At 39.9% G+C, this 10473-nt stretch overlaps 1 pseudogene; it reads right to left on the bottom strand.

The window, feature by feature from the left end:
* Window positions 1–505: 505 nt before the first annotated feature.
* Window positions 506–624, bottom strand: LOC148506717 (5S ribosomal RNA; annotated as a pseudogene).
* Between the last annotated feature and the right edge of the window lie 9849 nt (window positions 625–10473).

Genomic DNA, 10473 nt, shown 5'->3' with positions numbered 1-10473 from the left:
TTTTACATTAATGCTTCTTATTATGTTCAGGTATTATATTGAATGGATCCACCAATTATATGGTATGCTTAAGCCCTATAGTTCACTTATAATCTACAGACAGATAAGCTTAATGCTACATACTACTGGATCAATTGTAGGTTTATACCAACTTGTATTTTTTAAAAGATAAGGCTATTTCAAAAACAAACTAGAAATGGACTCTCATTGCTACCAGTTGGATTGGCCCAAGAAGTTAAGAAGGGTAACTAATGTATTCATTGTTATAACATACTTAAAAACTATTTTCAATGAAAAAATAATAAAATATAATATAGAATATAAAAAATGAAAAAAACAGTATTTTTATGCAATGAGATATGATTGAACCAGTATTTTAATTGAAAAAAAAAACATGTGGTCTTGAGGCTAAACCTTTTAGTAGACCCTTATAAGGTTATTAGCAGAAAGAATATTTATGACATAGGGGTCTGGAAATTGTGTATAGTGTGAATTCATTCCAAGCAGCCTACAGCACCTGGTCTTCCTAGGAGGTCTCCCATCCAAGTACTAGCCAAGCCCAACAGTGCCTAACTTCCAAGGTCAGACAAGATTGGGTGTTCAAAGGGTGGTATGACAGTAGACAAATATCCTACACACTATACTCCCAGACATCCCATCTGTCCATATTCAAAAAGTGTTAGTATCTTTTCACAAAAAAGGTGCTATTTCATAGCTGTTGATAAACCCCAATGGAGCCAGGGTTCTCAATTCAAAAATCCAGTACATCTCTCATTTGGAAAGTTTATTTGCCAGTTACCTCCTATTTCTCCTAAGGTGACTTGCTTGATTGCTTTAAAAGTTAAATCCTCTGGATTGAATTTATAGTGTAAGAAGAAATGTTTCGACAAGGCATGTCCCTCCACTTTATTCTTTATGTTTCATATATGCTCCTGTATGCAAAGCTTTGGAGGTCTTTTTGTCTTCCCAACATACTTGGTGTTGCAAGTGCACTCCAGGAGGTAAATAATCGATGTAGAACTGCAGTTCATATGTTGCTTAATCTTATAGTCTTCGGAGTTGTCCAAATTTGTGAAGGTTCTCCCTTGTGGATGTAGGTATTTACATATATTACATTTACCACATTTATAACTCCCTACATGTTTTGGTATGGGGTAATTTCTTTGGGTGGTGATATCCCATATCAAGCTTGGGGCTAGAGTGTCCTTTACACTACCAGAGGTCTTGGTGGGAATACTTCTTTAAGGATTGGGTGCATAAATAGAATATGCCAATGTTTTGTCAAATGTTTTGTCAAAGTATTCTTTATCCTTTTCTCCTGGTCATTGTATGATGAAGGGGATCAAGTTGTTTCTTTGGGTGTTCTTCTCCTTATACTTCAATAACTCAGACCTTTCTACTTGTTCTGTTTTGTTAGCGGCTTTTGATAGAAGTTCCTTTGGTCCTGTGAAACTGGGAGTATGGTATGTTGTCTTTCCATCTTTTTAGGTACCTGCTTTTATAATGTAGATTGCTGTTAGTGTCGACATGTTTTATGAAGTTTTTGTAAAAATCATATCTCTATGCATTAGAATTAGGTCAAGAAATTCAATGGACTAGTCATTAGTACTGGATGTGAACTTGAGGTTCATATTGTTTTCCATAATATGGGAAAAAAACAACTTAAAAGATTCCTTCGATCCATCCCATATTACTAAAATATCATATATGTATCTCTTGTACAAAATGACATTCTCCTTGAAAGGGTTATTGTTATGTACATAGTTTCTCTCCCAGCATCCCATGAACACATTTTCAAAACTGGGGGCAAAAGTTGTCACCATTGCTGTACCAGATATTTGATGATAAAATTTGTCTAAAAATGTTAAATAATTATAGTTTAGTATAAAAGCCATAAGATCACATATAAATTCTCTATGTGATATGGTGATCATTGGGCCTGCTTCGAGGAACTCTCTACATGCATTGATTCCTTTGTTGTGCTCAATACATGTGTACAGGGACTGTACATCTACAGTCACCCACATGTATGATCTTTTCCACTTAATATTTTCCACAATTGTAGTACATTTGTGGTGTCCTTCAAATATGACTCTAGTTCTTTTATGTATTTATATAGAAATATATCCACATATTCGGACATATGTGAGGTTAGGGAATCTATATCGGTGATAATCGGTCTCCCTGCACTCTCAACTATATAGAGTGCAACATTGGGGTGCTTCCAAGAATCAAAAATGATCCCAAAATAATCTTGAATTTCCACCAAAGGAAGGAGGCACTCGCCACTTGAATTCTTTAAACAGTTTTATTCATAATTTGGCTTTACACTTGCTTGTATGCATCTAAATCTGGTCAACATTTCAGTTCCAATTTGAACCTTTTTCAAAACCTCATCCAATGAATTATAAATGCACATAATACAGAGACATAATCTGTGAAAAAAAGAAAACACACTGACATGTCTAACAGACTCCCCCAAAAAATTATTAATGACTAATAATATATGAGTAACAATAAAAAACCTATTATATATATATGACATATATTATGATATGTGATACATAATATATAATATACAAGGTACTAACAAGACCCCTTCACCAGAGAAACATTGTAACCATGGAATCAAACTAAGGAATACAGAATGACACATTATGATGTACACACACCTAAGTGGGGACCACCTGAGACTTATAAATCACTACATCAAAATACCTCAATAGTCAATAACGCTGTAAGCAAAGCGCCTGGTTTAACACAACCCCTCAAGGTATTAAACCTGAAAAACATAACTAGGTTATAGCCAAACATGAGGGTACAGTTCACACCACAATGTGTGTGAAATCTAACTCACCTCATAGCTCAGGGCTATATGTAGTATGTAGTGCATCCATCCAGTGTGCTGCATGCAAGTCCATCATCAAGTGCATGCTGCATGCTCACTGGTATCCCGTTTACGGCTGAAAAAGCTGCGAAACCGGAAGTGCGCGGTAGTGCTAAAAAGCACTTCCGCGTACCAGCTTGAGATGCTAGCTGGATGAAGTTGCCTGGGTTACCAATTATGGGAACCTGAAGGTGCCATATTAAATAGCATATATGTAACACACCAGCGAAGCCGGAGGTGCTGCATAATGCCTCCGCATTTCAGCCAGCTACACTTGGTTACCTGGCTCTCATACTATGGGAGCCTGAGAGGGCTATATCAGCATGCTTGTACACCTCCATAATATGAAATAAATAATAATAAAAGCCATCTGTTGATATTACACTGCTGCAATGGAGAATAACATCAATTCAGTGTACTTTAGTTAAACCAAACACCATGTACATGGGTCTGCATATCCCCACAGTAGATAATGAGGACAAATCTATCGCAAAATTGCAAATACGTGTCATACATCAATATATTAGATAATACAAATATCTACATGCATAACTAATAGAACACTCAACACAATTTACAAAAAACATATGTACATAAAAAGACATGAATGCAAAATTTATATGAGAAATTAAAAATATATAAGAATTGTGTATATAGACCTATATCATCTTATGTATCTATTAATATACCCAGCTCAGATACTGCGTATATTGCAACATATCAGTCCAGAATCAAAAGACTGGTTGTAGAAAAGTATAGAATAACCCATCTATGTCTCACTACCTCTGAGGGTCAATGACTATAAGAATACATTCAGTGGGTTACATTCATTCAAACCCCTTGGCATAACCATGTTTAACTCATGTATCCAAAAGCTTTTACGCCTTTTTAATGCCACAAGCCTATCAATGCCCTGCTTTGGCGGTATCCAATCAATTTGCATCTTAACGATGCTGCCGGATGTGCTTGTTGCAGAAAGTGCCTGGCCACCGGCTTGTCACTTGCGCCAATCAACAGAGCTGCTCGTATAGACGCTCTATGGTTGGCCATTCGGTCTCCAAATCTTCTGCCCGTGAGGCCTACATAATATAGACCACAGGGGCATATTAGAATGTATATTAAATAGTCAAGTGCACAGTGTAATCTATATTTAATTTTAATCTTCTGACCAGAATGTGGGTGAGGAAATGTTGACCCCATGATCATAGAAGCACACATGACACAACTGCCACAAGAGTAACTGCCAGGACTTTTCAGCATGATGTCTGATACATCACTTTCTTTGTCAGGATATAATGTAGGTCTCATTAGTATCTGATGTAAATTTGGCCCCCTTCTATATGCCATCATAGGTGGTGCCATCTTATGGAAGCGTAGCATTTGATCACTTTTAATGAGAGGCCAAAACTGTTTGAGAGATTTTTGCATTGTCAAAGCATTGCCATCAAAGGTAGTAGTGTATATGAGGCAAGACTCTTTCTTGGTGATAGTGTTGGCATCATCAAATTCAGTCAAGGACATGAGTTTTGCTTTCTTCAAACATCTGGTTATAGAGGATTGTTGGTAACCCCGCTCTATGAACCTTCTCGTCATCTCCTCTAGTTGGACTTCTCTACTTGCTTCTGTAAAGTTTATTCGTATGACTTTTAAATACTGCGACAATTTTCTTTTAAAGCTGTCGGATGGTGACTAGTAGGCAACAATGCCAAATTTCTATCTGTCAATTTCCTAAAAAGGGTAGTGGATAATTTCCCATCGATGTAACTGATGAAAACATCCAAAAAGTAGATTTTTCTGGAATTGATATCGTAAGTAAATCAGATAGAAGAATTCAATGAGTTTAAATTAGTCACCATCGATTTAAAAGCTTCGATGGAACCACGCCTGATTAAAAAGATATCATCAATAAAGTGACTATAAAATATAATCATATCACCGTAAGCAGATAGGATATGCTCCCTCTCATATTTAGCCATAAATAAATTGGCATATGACGGAGCCAAATTTGAGCCCATCGCTGTACCGGATGTCTGTAGATAATAGCGATCTTTGTATTGGAAATGATTTTTATGTAGTACCAAAGTTGCCAATTCAATCAAAAATTCTGTAGGGATGTCTTTAGATGATCTAGTCATCAATGCTTCCCTTAATGCCTCCAGACCTCTATCATGTAGGATCACCGTATAAAGTGTCTTAACATCTAATGTGGCTAATAGGATATTATCCAGGGATCCCATGCCCCTAATAGACTCAAATAGATGTCCAGTATCCTGAAGATACAATGGATTACCACACACCAGTGGTTGTAATTCACTGTCCACAAAAATTGCCAGGGGCTGCAACACTGACCCTTGGGCCAAGATGATTGGTCTACCCGGTGGTTTTACTAGTGTCTTGTGAAATGTATACATGTCTATTGCAGTCTTAAAACCGCTGTGCCTATAAGTGGGTACAAAGCTTAGACCTTTGGCTGACAGTTTCAATTGTGTATCATCAAGTGGGACACTAGACAGATTAAAAACTGGACTTATAGCCGTCATTCCCTTCTCTGTCATCTTGTGACCACCCCGCCTCGGGTGCAGTCTTTGGCTCTTCTGAGAGCTCCTTCTGGTGGGATAATCAGTCTCCCTGGAGGTTCTGTCAGAGACTTGTGGATTTTGTGAAGAAAATAAAAGATGGGGGTGATGGGACTAGTCTGTAAGAGGTACTGGAACTCTTCTTTAGTCAGGAGTCTATTGCTTCCTTCATGTAAAATTACCTGTCCATGATGACTAGTTCCCCCCCCTTTATCAGCTTGTTTTATAAATAATTCATTATTTTGTTGGAGTCTTTTCAAAGCCTCTTTTTCTTTATTCTTCAAATTATGCTAGTATGAGATATATATATATATATATATATATACACAAACCCCTGTGTTTTATTTTATGTATATGATATATTTATTATTTATATGAAGTGTTTTTCACAGTGACACTTTACATATGATATATTTATTTTCTTTTCACATTTAAATTATTTGCACATTGAACACTTTAATTAGCCATTTTTGTAAATAAGGTATTTTTATATCTAGCATCTTCTTGATTCGTTATATTAAAATACACATTTTTTATTTATGTTTGATGCGCTAATCAAAGGTTTACACATATATTATTATAACACCAAAAGGCGCTAGCATCCAAGTATATCGTTACACACACACACATATATATATATATACCCAACAGTCATAACATTAAAACCATCTTCCTGATGTTGTGTATAACCCTCCCATGCAAAACAGCTTTGACCCATGGAGGCATGGCCTCCACAAGACTTCTGAAGATGTCCTGTGGACTCGGCACCAAGATGTTAGCAGCAGATCCTTTAAGTCCTGTAAGTTGAAAGGTGGGCTTCCATGGCTCTTGTTTTTCCAGCACATCCCACAGATACTCTAATGGATTGAGATCTGGGAAATTTGGAGACCAAGTCAACATCTTGAACTCTTTGTCATGTTCCTCAAACCATTCCTCAACAATTTTTGCAGTGTGGCAGGGCACATTATCCTGCTGAAAGAGGCCACTGCTATCAGGGATTACCATTGCCATGAAGGGGTGTACTTGGTCTGCAACAATGTTTAGGTAGGTGGAAAAAAGTAACATCAACATGAATGCTAGACTCAAGGTTTTCCAGCAGAACATAGCCCAGAGCATCACATTGCTTCCGTTGGATTACCTTCTTCCCATAGTGCATCCTGGTGCCATCTCTTCCCCAGGTGAATGACGCACACACACACGGCCATCCTCATGATGTAAAAGAAAATGTGATTCCAGAGACTAGGCCTCCTTCTTCCTTTGCTCCATGGCACCCTGACTGGTCTGCAGCTATGCAGCCACATATGCAGTAAACTGTGATGCACTGTGTGCTCTAACACCTTTCCATCATAACCATCATTACATTTTTCAACAATTTGTGTTACAGTAGCTCTTCTGTGGGATTGTACATGAAGGGGTAGCATTCACCTCCCCATGCACTATACATACACTAAATTTGCTTGCCTTGTTGCAAAGAATAAATACTAGAGGTGTAACTAGGGTCTTTGGAGCCCAGGACAATATAAAAAATGGCACCCCCCCAACTGTGTGTGCATGCCAAAAAGGGGCATGGCAACTGAAAAATGGAGGCGTGTCAACATGACACGTCACGTGTTTCTCGTCACTCCAGTTTGAGGTGCTAAGTTTGAATTCGAGGTATGACTATTTTAGATTAATAAGAATGTAAAGTAGCTTCATATAGTTAGAATTCTCACTCTTCCCTTGTAATAGGAAATGGCTCCATTGGTAAGCTGTCTGACTGCAAAGCATGAAGTGACTGTATTTTGAATTGTGAATATGACTGAAGGGGAGGATATGTGATCAGATGTAGAGAGAAGATGCCGGGACTCACAGAGCAGGAAGCTATACTGTCGAAGGATGCTTCTTATAAAGGAAACCCCCCCATCTGCTGTGCCTGCCACCGTGTCCTAGTTATGCCACTGATAGCTATATGTGTGTTAAAATAAAATGTACACATATAGGGCCTGATTCTGAGTAGCATGCAGTATGTGGACACAATTGAAATGCAAATATTTTTCAAACAAGAAACTAATGCAACTATACGCAGAGCTTCATGCATACCTATTGCACTGCCCCACTGTTTTCAAATGCAGACACAGCCATCATCACTAGTATCAAGACTTACACCTACCCTACCGTGGATGCAAGAGATCTGTCTGATATAGGCATCCGCTAGACATATACATGATTCAGAATAAGACGCAACTCTCACTTTATGACACTCCCATGACACTGCCATCAGAAGTTTCTTTTCAAACAAATGCTAGTTGACACCCAGAAACACCCATTTCATGTATGATGAGAATCGAGCCAAGATCCATTTGACAGAGAATTGCTGGGAAATACACAAAACTGCATATATTTAATATATAGTTTGCGCTATTTGCTAAAGTTCGGTAGATGCAGTCGAACATGAAGCAACGTGCAACTCAGAATCAGACCCATAACAAGTAAATTAGAGATGAAGGCCTAATAATTAAATGTGGGCGCATGGGGAACGAATGTGGATAAGTAATACATTCTTCAGGGGCAGTTTGGCCATATACCCTTCTGGGAAGTGGGAAGGTGGCCTAATGGGGCCATCTGGAGGCCACAAATGTCTCTAATTCTTGGTAGCTGACCCATCCCAAGGGACCAGCATCCTTCTTTACATGTGCACTGGCTTACACTCCCACACTCTGCTCCCTTCCCCTTGCTGTTGTTCACTCTATGCCACCAACAATGTATACATGGTAATGGAAAGGATCCATTCTACTACTAGACCAGCACCGTTAAAGTGTAGCCATCATGTACTGTCTGCACCTCTCTGGCGCTCACTAACTATATGTGCTGTGCTCTACCAATGCTGTGAGGTGTAAGGGATGAATGACATAAGTGGAGTTTATAGAGTTATCAAGGAGGGCAAAAGACCAGTCCATTAAAGATAAGGATGAAAGAAGGAAAATAAGGAGAAAGATAAAGAAGGATGAAGTGACAAGTGAAAAGGAGAGAAATTGGGAATGATTAAGGACTGAAAAGGGGGAGAAGGTTAACTCATCACATGGCTTTTGGTTCACATTGCACAACTAGACTTCAGTGAGCATTGTACATACAGTGGTGTATCTGTGGACTTATCAATTATTTGGGGAAGAAGATGGAGGAGATGATATGTGGTTGATGCAAAGACAAAAAGATCTGGATTCAGGTACCTCAGACAGTTAAGTAGCTGTTAAGTTATGAAACTAGAATGTTCTCTGTATTTTATGGCAGTCTGTTTGATGATCTCTGACTTGTATACTAGTCACTAGAGTGCTCTTTGTATCATGTGGTGGTAACTAGGAAGCACTCTGTATTGTATGGCTGTAACTTGGACGCTATGTGTATTGTATGGCAGTCACTAGCATACTCTCTGTATTTTATGGTGCTCATAAGAATGCTCTCTGTAATATATGACAGTCACAAGTAAGCTTTTTGAATTGTATGTGTGTCACTAGGATGTTTTCTTTATTATAATGTGAGCAAGAGGATGCTCTCTATAATGTTACTGGTAGAGAAAATTTAGTTTACCCCACCTACTTTTGTGTTGGCACAGCCTACAGTTGGTTTGGTCCAGCCTACATGAGTTGTGGATACCAACAGAACAAATAGAGCAATACTGAAAACTTGCTACCAAAAACTCTGGGGGCCAATTACAAATGAAACAGTCAGCCCCATCCAAAAAAAACAGCTATCCTAACTTTATCAACACTGTCATTTCCTGCTCAGTCACACTCCACTGGTGTTCTGCCTCTGAGCTTTAGTTGGAACCAGACCACCCCCTTCTGATCAGACTGGACAGATCAGCCTGTGTTATTGAGCCATGTCACTCCAGAGAGCTTTTAGTAGAGGATGCTGGTCCTGACATCATCTTGTGATCCCACACAGGTGAGGGGGGATGTTGGGGTGGTGTGTGTAAAAATATGGTTGAAAAATAATTCCGGTCACAGTGCGTATGTATAACCACCCATCTGTCACAACCCAGTCACCGCCGAGAAACTCCCAGTACATTTTCAAAACACTTCTGAGTGTGTGCATCTGAAATTGCTGCCGCAACTCTGTACAAAAAAATTGCTCAACTGCGTTCGATTTCGACATAGCATCTATCTCAGAATCAGGCCCATAGTATTCTCTACTAGGGATGGCCATAGATGAGTTAATCATCGATGGTTGATGGTTTTTATCTGTCGGGAGGAAATCATTGATGGTTGAATCATAAATGGCCCCCAATCTCTCATACATATGTGTAGACTAAGGGCCTGATTCAGACCCACTCGCGAGCGGCTGTCCGCTCGCAAGTGGGTCGATGTTCTGCACTGAGCATGCGCACGACAGAGGGAGCTCCGTCGTCCGCATGCGCCAGACGCTACGAGCGAAGGACTTTCCTTCGCTCGTTGTGTCTGATCAAAGGGGGCGTGCTGTCGATGTTGATTGACAGCACGCCCCCTTTGGTGGGCGTGCCGGGGGCGTGCCTCCCTGATGGGGGTGTTCCCACGGGAACGCCTCCCGTCAGAAGCCGGCCCACTGACATCACTAGTGATGTCAGTGGGAGTGATTTTGGCTCTGATAGAGCCAAAATCACTCCGAGCCTTGTGGTTGAAAAACTCAACCACAGGCTTTTGTACGCAGTTTCGATGGTCGCGATGGTCACGACCATCGCGGCCATCAAACTGCACGCTCGTATAGGCTGTGGGTGGTGACCCACAGCTATACGAGCGTCCAGGAGGACGCTCCATAGTTATGGAGGACGGCCCTCATTCAGAGCGTGCACTCTGCACAGAGCGTACGGCTCTGAATGAGGGCCTAAGACTGCTGTCAGACATTGGAGCTCTGCAGCCACTGTACACCATTGGTGAACATCCGTCGATGGTAAAACTATTTACCATCTTGTCAGACCACCAATGGTCATTTGCCTTCTGTTTTCTTCGACCATCCTGCCATAGACTAATGTTAGGAGTGGCTTGTTCATGTGGGTTG

The sequence above is a fragment of the Taudactylus pleione genome, unplaced genomic scaffold, assembly GCF_031769625.1.
Source record: "Taudactylus pleione unplaced genomic scaffold, aTauple2 ptg000397bl, whole genome shotgun sequence".
NCBI lineage: Eukaryota > Metazoa > Chordata > Amphibia > Anura > Myobatrachidae > Taudactylus > Taudactylus pleione.
The sequence above is the reverse complement of the archived record's forward strand: the minus strand, read 5'-3'. Positions and strand labels throughout refer to the sequence as shown.